Source organism: Mobula birostris, chromosome 1, assembly GCF_030028105.1.
Source record: "Mobula birostris isolate sMobBir1 chromosome 1, sMobBir1.hap1, whole genome shotgun sequence".
NCBI classification, from domain to species: domain Eukaryota; kingdom Metazoa; phylum Chordata; class Chondrichthyes; order Myliobatiformes; family Myliobatidae; genus Mobula; species Mobula birostris.
Window position 1 is genome coordinate 204,954,139 of NC_092370.1, and position 13,398 is coordinate 204,967,536.

A 13,398-nucleotide genomic window follows, 5' to 3' on the forward strand; every position below is an offset into this window, starting at 1 on the left:
AATAAACTATAAATTATTATAAAATACACACACACACACACACACACACACACACACACATGACCATAAGGTATAGGAGCAGAATAAGGCCCATTGGCTTTTGAGTCTGCTGTACCATTCCTTTAACCTATGATACCCTTACTAATCAAGAACATATTAACCTCCATTTTAAATATACCCAATGACTTGGCCTCCACAGCCAACCATGGAAATGAGTTCCACAGGTTCCCTACTCTCTGGCTAAAGAAATTCTTCATTACCTCTGTTCTAATGGGATGTCCTTGTACAAATCATGTGGCCATTAGACACTACACCGTGTTTAGAACAGTTTTCAAATAGTGTCACTTGTGTCTGTCTTCAAAAAGCAGTGCATTTTTCACTCGTAGTCAGTGAGTAATAATCTCTGATACAATTCAGAACTGTTTTGATCATTGCTGTTTTAAATATTCAGGCTCAAAAATGCCAGAAACAACTGGGAGTGAAAAATGAAATGATTTCATTAATTAACAAGTTAGGAACTATGAAGAATTTGAAGGTGTCGACAACTGTCTTGAAGATTTGAATGAAAATGAAGATTTGGAGGATGCAATTGTCAAAAGCATTGTTTGAAGGCAGTCGATTATCTGTACTAGGTGTCTGCTGATTTTCCTCATTTATAGTCAATCAAAAGAACACAGAAGGGTACACTGGATGAATTCCTCCATTGATAACTATTAGGAATTTATGCACAGTTTTATCATACTGTAGTAGTTTTGGTAGTGTTCTAATTTGCTCTGTATTTCATTTAAATACGTAATTTGTTTCTCAGTTAAATGGTAATTTGCCTTTCTTATATCCCTTTAACTATTTCCATAAAACTTCAGCTAACTGGGGCAGCCACTTAATTGGGCAAAAATGTACAATGTCCCAATTAACTGGAACCTACTGTGTATTTATATAAATACAGTACTGTGCAAAAGTCTTAAGCACATGTGAAAAGAATCTGTAAAGTGATGATGCTTTCAAAATATTCAAAATTAAATTTCTTTGTACCAAAAATTACTATAAGGAGCAGTAAACAGTAAAAAAACTAATTCAAATCAATATTTGGTGTGACGACACTTTGCCTTTAAAACTGCATCAATTTTCTTAGGTACACTGTCATGCAGTTTTATAAAAAAATCATTTGGTAGGGTGCTCCAAGCATCTTGGAGAACTTTCTACAGCTCTTCTGCAGGCTTTGGCTGTCTCACTTGTTTCTGTCTCTTTGGGCAATCCCAGACAGCCTCGATGATGTTGAGATCAGGGCTTGTGGACTCCATCCTGTCTGAAACCATGTAAAAAATCTAGGGTGCCTGAGACTTTTGCACTTTACTGTCTATGACCTAAGTGACTTTAACTGTGAAATGAAATGAGTGTTGGTGCCAAATGGGTAGTTTGAGTATGTCACAAGCTAATCTCCTGGGTTTTGCATGCGCAGCAGTTCAGAGTTTACAGAGAATGGTGTGAAAATAAAAAAAAAACAAAAGTGAGCTGCAGTTCTGTGTGTGAAATTGCCTTGTTAATGAGAGGTCAGGGGAGAATGTCCAGAATGATTCAAGCTGACAGGAAGGTGACAGTAACTCAGATAACCACAGGCTACAACAGTGGTGTACAAAAGAGCATCTCTAAATACACAACACCTCGAACCTTGAAGTGGATGAGCTACATCATGACATACACTCAGTGTATATACATCTGGAAAGATCAACATGGCATGAAAGATTATGTCTTCTGAACTGAATTGAGTTTTTAATGATGTGATCAACAAAGGGGATGAAGGTTGAGTGCAGTACACATGTTTATACGTACTTCAGTAAGGGCATTGAGAAGGTTTCACATGGTAGGTTTTCACATGCTCTGGAAGGTCAGATCACATTGTGTCCAGAGAGACAACTGAGTATACAATGGGCTTGATGGTAAAAAGCAGAGGGTGATGGTGGAAGGTTGTTTCTCGGATTGGAGACCTGTGACTAGTACTGTGCCTCAGGGCTTAGTGCTGGGCCCATTGTGGTCATTTACATCTACAATTTGGATAAGAGTGTATGAGTCATGGTTAGTAAGGTTGCAGATGATCCTAAAATAGGTGCTATAGCACTCAGTTTGTAGGTATCACTAAAATAGGTGATATAGTAGACAATGAAGAAGGTTATTAAAAATTAAGGGGAATTTTAATCAGCCAGGTAAATGGAGTTTAATTCAGAATAGCATGAGGTGCGGCATTTTGGTAAGTCAAATTCAGGGGTGACTTTCACAGTGAACAGCAGGGCCCTGGGGAGTGTTGTTGAACACGGAGACCTTGGAGTATAGGTATGTTGCCCACTGAAAGTAGAGTCACAAGTAGACAGCAGGGTGAAGAAGGCTTTGGCCTGCAGCCTTTCATATGCCAGTGCATTGAGTATAGAAGTTGCAGGTCTCGAGGGGCTGAGTTAAATAGGGAGAGATTGGAGAGCCTGGGGCTTTATTATTTAAAGTATAGGAGAATGACGTTCCTTAAGATTGGAATGGCTGCCGTAGGCAGGAGCAGGTAGGTCATGGGAATAAGCTCCTACCACCTATTAAGTGGTCCCAAAATTGTGCGTCTCAAATCGCCTCTGCAAACCAAGTCGAGCTCCTGGCCTTCGTGTGCTTTAGCTACTAAGCCTGGCAGAACCGTTCCTACTGACAGGAGAAGTGGCAAAGGTGCCTGAAAACCAGTTGCTTCAGGCAGCTGGGTCTTGTCAGCTGTGGTTGGCAGTTCACCTAGGAGAAGAACATCTCTGATCTGAAGGCTCTGCTCCCTTGTCGCTATACTCAGTCATGGAAGAAGTTTTGGGAGAAAACCCCAAGGAAGCACCCAGAGCTGGAGTCTCTAATGCAGTCCCTACATTGAGTTTGACCTGACTGGCAACTCCTGTGACATCGCTGGTGCCAAACTGTATCGGTCTCTGCCATTCGTTTGGATTCATCAGCTTCATGGAGGGGGAGAGCTTGCTGCATGGACAACAGCTTGCTCCCCATATTGCACTGTGCTGGCCTGTATATCGCGTAGGCAACCAGGATGGGACGGCCGTTGTCCCTGACCAACGGAGGGCCTCATGGAGACTGAGAGATGATCTTGTAGATGTATAGAAAATCTGAGGGTCAAAGATAGGGTGAATGCGCTCTGCCTTTTTCAAAGGGTTGGAGAATCAAGAACTAAAGGGCATAAGTTTAAGGTGAAAGGGGAAAGATTTAATAGGAATACTACGCAAAGGATGGTATTTATGTGGAATCAGCCGCTTTAGCAATTTCTAGCATACAGTTGGACAGGTACATGGATTGAAAAAGGTTAGAAGGTTATGGGCCAAATGCTAGCAAATGTGATTAGAGGTTGAATGGGGCATCCTAGTTGGCATGGATTAGCTGGACCTGTTTCTGTGCTGTGCTATGAAATGCTGCCTAACCTGCTCAGTGTTTTTAATATTTCTATTTTTATTTTAGTTTTCCAGCAGCTGCAATTTTTATTTTTATTCAGTGATGTTAAGCTAATGGTTTGATAGTTACTCGATTAGTTCTCACTCCTTTATTAAGTGGCTGAGCACATTTAATACCCTCTGATCTGCAGGAATCATTGCAGAGTCTACAGAATTTTGGTTGGCCCGTTTGTTCTCTAACCCCACATAGTTTGAAGGATTACTCAAACAGTTAACAACAGTTCTGAGTGTGTTCTGTCATGATGATTTGGCATTGGTATGAATCAACTAATAGGCAGTTTCTTTTTCCGCGATCGAGCTTATTTTCAAATGAATGCATTGCATGAATTAAAAAGGCTTGCTTCCAGAAAAGTTTATATTTTAGCATGTACACAGCAACAAGATATTGTACCTGCTAAATGCAACTTTATTGTGAAATAGCTATATTGGTTCTCTTCTTTAAAAAATCTTTTCATTAAGTTAGTTTTGACTTTAAGTACTCCTACATTTTATTAACTAATGTTAAGTACTTCCTTTCCTGTCCTGATGAAGGGTCTTGATCTAAAACAGTGACTGATTATTCCCCTCCATAGATGCTGCCTGGTTTGCTGAGTTCCTCCAGCATTTTGTGTGTGTTGTTCAAGATTTTCAGTGTCTGCAGAATCTCTTGTGTTTGCTATTTTTAAAATACTTCCCTCTCCTGTCACCAGTTGTAATGTTCTTTTGCTAGACTGATGTCACAATAGCTTTATTGTATCACCCAGTTATACTGAAGTACCCTTGGTAGAAAATTGAAGGTTACCACTAACAGGCAAAATCTATAATTTTGTTGAGGTAAAATATGTTGTAAGTAACTTAATTCATCTTAGGATTTAACATTATGAGTAAGATACCTAATTCACTCAATAATTAGAATTAATCTTTATATTTGGCAACTGAATTTTTTTGGTTATTGGATAAAAATGGCTCAACTTCGTGTTTCTACTTTACACATTTGTAGTCTGATTTCGTTTGTTCATTTGAAGGTTCAGGAACAATATTGTACATACGAACTACGAAACCAGATGTGAGAATTGTATGAAGTGAAAGTGAAGAATTAAAAGTTACTTCAACAATAGCGATATTTTGTTCAATTGATCAGTGACATTTGCCTTTATTCTTTGCTATACTGTTCTTCATCTCAACTGTATTGATTATTTCTATCATTAAGGTGTAACAAATATAAGTAAATGTTTTATATTTATTAATATTGCAATTTGCAATTTCAGCTTGTCAGTGTGTATCTAGAATGACATCAGGTAGAGAACAGACAGCAAAGACTTGGTTATTTTGTAAGTTTGACAAAATAGTTAAATATCAGCTGTACAAAAACTAATTATCCAATCATCTGCGAGTAAAAGTACTTTTCTGATTTTCCACCTAGTCTGCTAACGTGACAATAGAAAAGATGGATTTTTCCTGTCCCTCAACTGCAAACATGTATACTGTGGGGTAAGTACGAAGAACTTCATGTAATTTCAATAGATTTTTGAGATTCTGGAAAGATATACATTTTATTAGGTACAACCTGTACCAAATAAAGTGGCTACTGAGTGTGTATGTTCATGGTCTTCTGCTGCTGTAGCATATCCACTTCAAGGTTCAATGTGTTGTGCACTCAGAGATGCTCTTCCACCTGCCACTGTTGTTACACGGTGGTTATTTAAGTTACTTCCACCTTCCTATCTGTTTGAACCAGTCTGGCCATTCTCTGCCTCTCTCATTAATAAGGCATTTTCACCCACAGAACTGGATGTTTTTAGTGTTTTACACCAATCTCTGTAAACTCTAGAGAAGTTGTGCGTGAAAATCCCAGGAGATCAGCAGTTTTTGAGATACCCAAATCACCGACTGGTACCAGCAATCACTCCATGGCTAAAGTCACTTAGATCACATTTCTTCCCCATTCTGATGTTTGTTCTGAACAACAACTGAACCTCTTGACCATGTCTGCATTCCTTTATGCATTGAGTTGCTGCCATATAATTGATTGCTTAGATATTTGCTTTAACGAGCAGGTATACAGATGTATCTAATAAAGTAGCCACTGGGTGCATTTCTTCAATGCAATACTTTCTGACAATATCTTTTTGTGAATAGGTCAATTGGTTTATCTGTGTAACAAAACATTTGGCATAAGACTGGCTAGAAGTAGAACTGGAGCCATTTAGGTGCGCTAAAAACATATTAGTGAGTAAACTCTTGTTGGGCTTTCAGCCAAGTGCAAGTATCAATTTTAACTGACGTTTTGATGCAAACTCTGCCACCTTTGGAAACATCAGTTAAAATCAATACCTGTACCTGGCAGGAAGCCCGATAAGAGATTATTCATCATATACACTGGAACTTTTTTTCATTTTTTTATTGCAAAATAAAATCACAAAATAGCCCTTGCACAAAAGAGTTTGGAAGTCCTGAGTGGCATGTTACAGACACAAGTTCCAAAACCATTCCAAAACTGATGAACGGATACATCCCCCATTGACTAACTGCATAGTAATGCTACGAAGGGGAAGGGAAACTTGGGAAAGGAAGGAACACAATGATCTTCCGAGTGTTTGGTCACTCTCTGTACATGATCTGGTGCCTTTATCAAGCCCCAGCTCCATGACCTAACAGAAAGATGCAGAATTATCACTGAGGAAGTGATGTTGTAACAAGGAAGTTGAAAACAGTAATGTAACAAAGGGAAAATGATGCTAGAAGTATTTTTACCATTGGAGTGTGGGTGTGAGTTGTTAGATGTTGTGATCAAAATATTGAAATCATAACCAAGACCCTATAATTTGTGCCTGATTGAGAATTTCAGTGGTTTGTAGCCCTGGTATTTTGTGACAGTCATGCATTCAAAAGTGCAATGCTGACCATGGGACATCATTGCAAGCGTATGTGATGCCACGTATTGGTCAGACACACCAGCAGTAAAAAATAAACTGCTGGAATAATTCAGTTGGTCAAGCATCTTCAGAACCGGGAATGTAGGGGGAAGATAGCCAGTATATAGAAGTGAAAGAGAGGGGTGAGGTGCAAGCTGGTTTAGTGATTGGTAGAACCAAATGAAGGGATGGGATGGCCAGATGAATCCATGTTGGGGATGGGGAGTGTTGACCATGTCTGCATGCTATCTGATATACAGTATTAATAATTATTACAGAGGGAACTACAGTATGGGAACTACAGAACAATTGAATAACTTTGAAGTGCACTCAAATACTCCATCCAATTTATGCTGTGTTTCAACATCAGCTGGACCTCAAAAGCTGGTTCCATTAGATGCATATGGCAGACCAGACATCAATCGTTGGATGACTACATATCATGGGGACTACAACACATATCACGATCCAAGGGATGTAAGTGGTGCACTTTTTAAGTGAGAATAATGCACTGAATTTAAGGTTCTTTAAGATTGACATAGCCAGGTGAGGTAGTGGGGATAAGCTCCCACTACCTATTAAAAGCTCCCAATGGCGAGCATCTCAAATAGCCTCTGACAACCATGTCCAGCTCCTGGTATTCACATGTAGCTTAGCTCCTAAGTCCAATGGAACTGTTTACATTGACAGAAGAAGGGGCAACGGCGGGTTAGTAGTGCTTTAAAACTAGTTGCTTTGGGCAGATGGGCTCATCGGTTACAGTTGGCAGCTCAGTTAGGAGAAGGAAAACTCTGATCCCAAACCTTCGCTGTCTTGCTGCTATACCCATTCCTGGGGAAGGCTTCGTGAGTAACACTCACAACACGCTAGAGGAACTCAGCAGGTCGGACAGCATCCGTGGAAACAATCAGTCAACGTTTCGGGCTGGAACCCTTCGTCAGGCTTCGTGAGTAAACTTTGAAGAAAAGTCTGGAGCTGGAGTCCCAAAGGCAGTCCCATGTTCAGTTCAATGCTGACTGGCAAATCCTGCAACACTACTAGTGCCAAACCGTATTGGTCTCTGCCATTCCTTTGAATTCTTCAGCTATGTGGAGAAGGTGGGCCTGCTGTATGGACAGCAGCCTACTCTCCATATCATACTGCTCTGGCACGTGTAGCGGCTTGGGCATCACGTAGACAGCTATTCATAGATGACCCCGACCAATGGAGGCTCCGAATTCAATTAACTATTCTCTACGCACAAGGTGTATGATTAGCTATACATTTTTTCTTGCAATTACGTGACTAGATATTCATTTGGGCTGCTTTTCTAAGCAGTGTGATGGTTGCCATTATAATGATTATATTAATAATTTTCGCACAGAATTTGAATGTAAATTGGTGTACTTAAAATTCAGTCCAGTTTTAATTACATGAATATTTATAGAATAAACAGGAACAAAGCCAATTTATTGTTTATTATAAAATCAGCTCCTCCTACTAGTATTTACATATGCCGTCAATAGATGATTATTGGAGTCCAAAAAGGGACATCTGCTGAGAATGATTTGTTGTGGATAAAGGACAGTTTACTACCAGATGAATCATTAAATAGGAAGATTCATTAACAAATAATCTGAAATGAAGGGATTTTCTTTACAAGTGTGTTACACTCTATGCATTCAGCAGTTGGAGGAATAGAGTTAAAATTTGCATCAAGGATCAAGTTCAGTGGTTAAGCTTTTAATGCTGATCACAGAATATAAGAAGACATAAAGAGTTTTGCGGGGACGGGACAATAATTTGGAAAATTCTGTTCACTATGTCTAAACAAGAGCTGGGACTTGAGAAACTAAGCGGCACATTGAGCTAACAGCACATAAATAGTTGTAATGCTAAATTTAAAAAGGTGATTAAAATTGCACATAAAATGTAGGAACCTGTTTCTAGATGTACGTAAAACAAAAATATTTGGATAGACCATGATTGAATATTCTGGCTGCTTTAAAAAAAATGTCTCTGTTGAATGGTGTACATGGACAATGAATTGATTGTGTTTGATTTTTCTGTGTCCCTAAGGAAAGAGCCTGAATTCACCTGCCTATGGTGGTACAACTAATTAAAAAAATTTACCAGAAAGGAAAACTGCTGGAGGAACGTAGGAGGTATTTGTGGAGGTAGAAGGATGGTCGACCTTTCAGATCGAACCCCCCACATCAAGACTATTCTTTGCTCTGGATTATAGCCTCCACAGTGTAAAAATTCAAGAATCAATTTTCTAGATCTATACCTCAAAGATACTTGTTGTGTGATAGCAGTAAATTAATTGAATTTTTTTTATCTTACAGCATATTACAAATCCAGTGGATTGCACCATTTTAGCTCCCATTCCCCCTGCCTCACATCCTGGTACTGCTAATTGTATGTAGAGAGCTGAACTAGAAGCACTAATCGGACATATACCAACTCTTTGGATGATTAATATTATTTCATATATATGTTGCAGGGTATTACTTTTAATTGGAAAACGGAAGAAGAACAAAAACAAGAAAAAGCAATGTGCATTGGGTGCCAGCATAGCCCAGCTGTAAGTAGAAGACTAATATGTATGTTCAAAATGCAATAACAATGAAAAACATGTCAGTTATTTGAGAAATAGGCAAACGTAGATCACATAGTTTTGTCTACAAAACTGAACTTTCATATTAGGATGAATTACTATTCTGTCCATCTTAATATTGTCCAGCTCTTGCTGCATTTTGGATTAGTCTCCCTCATTAAGAAAATAGGGAACAGATGTAAGAGTAAGCCATTCCCCCCACCCCCACCATGTCTAATTTTCCATTCTGTAAGATCATGGCTAATCTGGTCTTCTGGTAAGATGGCACCACACTTGGATGCAGTGGCTTCTGTGGGGACAAACAAAGGTGTTATTGTCTTTTTTAAATGTATTTTTACAATCACAAGACCCTGCTGGACATCAAGAATGTGAAGTGCTGCAGGTCTACCCCATCAGTGAGTTGCTTTTTGGTGGAGAAACTGCAGGAGCTGGACTTGGTGCTGACCATGTTGCTACCTGCAACAGAGAGGTGCCAGAGTTTGTGTGCGAAGAAGGTGTGCAGTCTAACAGTGAGTGATCGTCTTAGTCATTTTTCTTGTGATCACAAGACCCTGTTGGACATTGGTAATGTGGAGCGCTGCAAGTCTGGTTCACTGGTGTCACTGATGGTGAGGGAGCTGCGTGGCCTTAGTTGTAGTGAGGACTAGGCATCAAGCCACGCTGCTGCCTGTTTGCAACCATCCAAGAGGGGGGCTTAGAGTCAGTAAGGCATGCATTCATGCTGATGGCATCAGTGCTGCCCTCTACTGTTCATTCAGCAGAAGACAAACTATACTGTGTTCAACTGTAGACTGCTGAAACATTGATAGACACAGGGACTTGGACTACATATTTTCTGTGTGACTGTATTGAACTACTATCCTTTATGTGCTAAGTGTGCCCTGTGCTGTGTGTGACTGTTGGTATTGTTTTGCACCTTGGCCCTAGAAGAATACTGTTTTGTTTGGCTCATTCATGTATGGTTGAGTGACCACTAAACTTGAACTTGAACTTAACTGTTAATTCAGCACCAGTTTCCTGCACTAATCATATAACCCTTTATTCCCTTGTTCTTAATTCATTCAAGGGATGTGGGCTTTAAGTAGTTGATGTCTTTGTGGCTAAATTTGTGGACAATACAAAGATAGATGGAGGGGTAGTAGTGTTGAGGAAACAAGGTGTCTGCATAAGGACTTAGATTGGGAGAATGGACAAAGTGGCAGATGGAATATAGTATAGGGAAGTGTATGGTCATGCACTTTGGTAGCAGGAATAAAGGTGTGAACTATTTTCTAAATGGGGAGAAAATTCAAAAATCACAGATGCTAAGTGTCTTGGGAGTCCTTGTGCAGGGTTAAGTCGGTGGTAAGGAAGGCAAATATAGTGTTAGCATTCATTTTGAATACAAAAGGATATAATGCTGAGGATTTATAAGGCATTGGTCAAACCACACTTGGAGTATTGTGAATAGTTTTGGGCCCCTTATCTAAGAAAAAGATGTGCTGGCATTGGAGAGGGTGTAGAGGAGATTCAGGAGAATGATCCCAGGAATGAAAGTGTTAACATATGAAGAGCGTTTGATGGCTCAGAGCCTCTATTTGCTGGAGTTTAGAAGAATATGGGAGGATCGCTTTGAAGCCCATCGAATATTAAAAGGCCTAGAAAGAATGGATGTGGAGTGATTGTTTCCTACAGTGGGAGAAACTAGTGTGCACTGAAAGTGTGCTGTGCTGGATAAGTAACTAAGCGATTCACCTGCCCTGCTCTGTGGAGCAGTGAGTTAAAATGTAGTAGTGGCGTGCAGCCTCTCGGGCAGATTTCCCAGCTTTCCAACTGGGAGTCCTGTGGAAATTTGCCCTACCCAGCTTGACTCTGTGAGTCACTGGAGTAGCACAAGGGCAGCTGGAGCCAGGGGAAACAGGATAGAATAGAAGATGCCATGGCTGACATAGGCTTAGGCTATCATTGGATAACTAGGGAAGTCCCAGCATTAGCACTGGGGTCAGGATAGGATCATTTCCATTTTGTCCATTTGGTTTTAGATCTGAACTTCTCCTTCTGATATGTAGTAATTAATGTCTCCTGAGTGGGTAGACAGAAGATGAATACTTATAGAACATTTTCATTCATTTGAGCTAGTGAGCTTGGGCAGCATTTCTGGGAAAGACCTGGACTTAACAAGTCGACTTCTGAAAGAGGCACTGCCACCGATCTTGCAATTTATGCAGAGGATTAATTACAATAAAAACTTCACATCAGATTCTTCTTAACTCTAAGCACTCTAAACTTCTTCTGTCATAGAACAGTCCCACAGTTTTCCTTAAGTCATTTATTCTCTCACTGACTTAATCTCTCTGTCGACATTCCATTTTGGCAGTGGATTCATATGTAGACCATGTACCAATATTCCCACCTATTACTTAAATAGTATCATAGTTTGGTGTTAGGAAGTGAAAGAAGGTATGTGGAAAAGGTTGGTGATGGTGGCGAAAGAATACAGTCAGCCCTGCTGTTTCAACATTTCAAGCGATTTATTTTGAAGCCTAGATCTTCCTGGGATTGCTGTATTTACCAAGTAAGATAGCCCTTACTAATCAAGATGATGGCAAGGGATAAGGTCATACGACATAGAAACGGAATTATGCCATTTGGTTCATCGAGTCTGTTCCACCAGTCTATCATGGCAGATTTATTATCACTCTTGACCCCATTCTCCTGCAGTCTCCCATAACCTTTGACACTCTGTGTAATCAAGAACCATCAACCTCTGTATACCAAGTGAATTGGCCTCCACAGCCATCTGTGGCAATGAATTCCACAGATTCACCACCTTCTGGTTAAACAAATTTCTCTTCATCTTTGTCTAAATGGACATCCCTCGATTCTGAGACTGTGCTCTTTGGTCCTAGACTCCCCTACTATACAAGACATTCTCTCCACATCCATCCTATCTAGGATGAATTGAAAGAATGTTGCCTGAACCATCTTCATTCATACACCCTTTTCTAGGTCTTCCTTTGATACCATCAGCTTTGATCTATCTCTAAATATCTGTTTCTATCAGGGTAGGCTCCGTGGCATGTTGTGAAAATCTTTGATTACGGCAGACTCTGCTCCTCTGCTATTTTAAGTGTCTTCCTGTACCTTCCTTGATGTTGGATCTGTTTTGGTAGGCTTTTAGTTCTAGCACTAAGCTGCATTTTCCTGTTTTCCTATTCCTATCTTGAGCATGCATGCCCCTGCATATTCAGTGAAAGTAAAACTTAAAATAAAATTGCAGATGCAGGAAGTTGTAAATATATTTTTACTCCTGCACTTTTAATTAGGTTTTGCCACCAAGGGGAGTGCTGTGGGGTAGTGGCGATATATCTTTTTGATGACCCCAAAAGCTATTCTGCCTTCTTTTCAATTGGTCTGCAAAAACTTAGTGCCAGATCTCCAGGTATTGTTTATCAACTTTAGCGGACTACTTTAACTCTGCATTTATGCCTCAAATTTCACTTCACTATTAGATTGTCCTACAGTGTTTTGCACCCAACGAAACACTTTTTAAACACAACTTTGGAAATACAGCTGCCGATTTGCAGCCAGAAATTTGTTCTCAGTTATTTTCGTTGAGAGATAGATATTGGCTGGGCTGTGATGGATGACTTCCAGATTTCTCCCCCACTGGAATAGTTTGAAGGAATTTGTTATATCCCACCTAAGAGTGTTTGGAGCCAAGTTTGCATCTCAGATAAATCAACAAATATGCACTGGAGTGAATCTGGAGTGGGATTGACTGATGGCAAACATGGTTTCAACAGTTTATTCTATTGTTTGCTTGACGTTAAAAAAATCATTCCGTGTTTTGTGTTGTATCCAAGTATTTTTTTTATTTATGATTAGGTGTTATCTTAGATATACAGTCCATTAGTTCCGTTTAATATCAGAGTATGCAATATACAGCCTGAAGTTCTGGTTCTTTGCAGACATCCATGAAAACAGAAGAGTGCCCCAAAGAATGAGTGACAGTAAAACCATTAGAATCTCAAAGCCCCCCCATACCCTTGCACAAGCAGCAGCAAAGCAACAACTCCCCTACCCCCACATCAGCAAAAAGCATCAGCACCCTCCACTCACCAAGCAAGCAATTGCAAAGCCCCCAATAAAGACCGTGATCTGCAGAACAACAAAAACTAATCGTCCACCTGAGAATTTGACCTATGACAGGTGCTTTCGCTCCCTAATAAAGGGAAAGGGAGGTGTCCCCCTTCTACAGCAAGAGGGGAGGCATAACAAAACAACTTGTTGATTTGCAGTGATAAAGTCTATCACAACATTTTTTTTCTCCGAGTTCTTCGACTCAAGAATCAGCTACAAACTCTCCCCCACCAACGAGAGAGGGAGATTTGCCGGGTACAGAGCCACTGTTCCAGTGTTTTGTTTTCTCCTGCAATGCTTCAATTAGTGG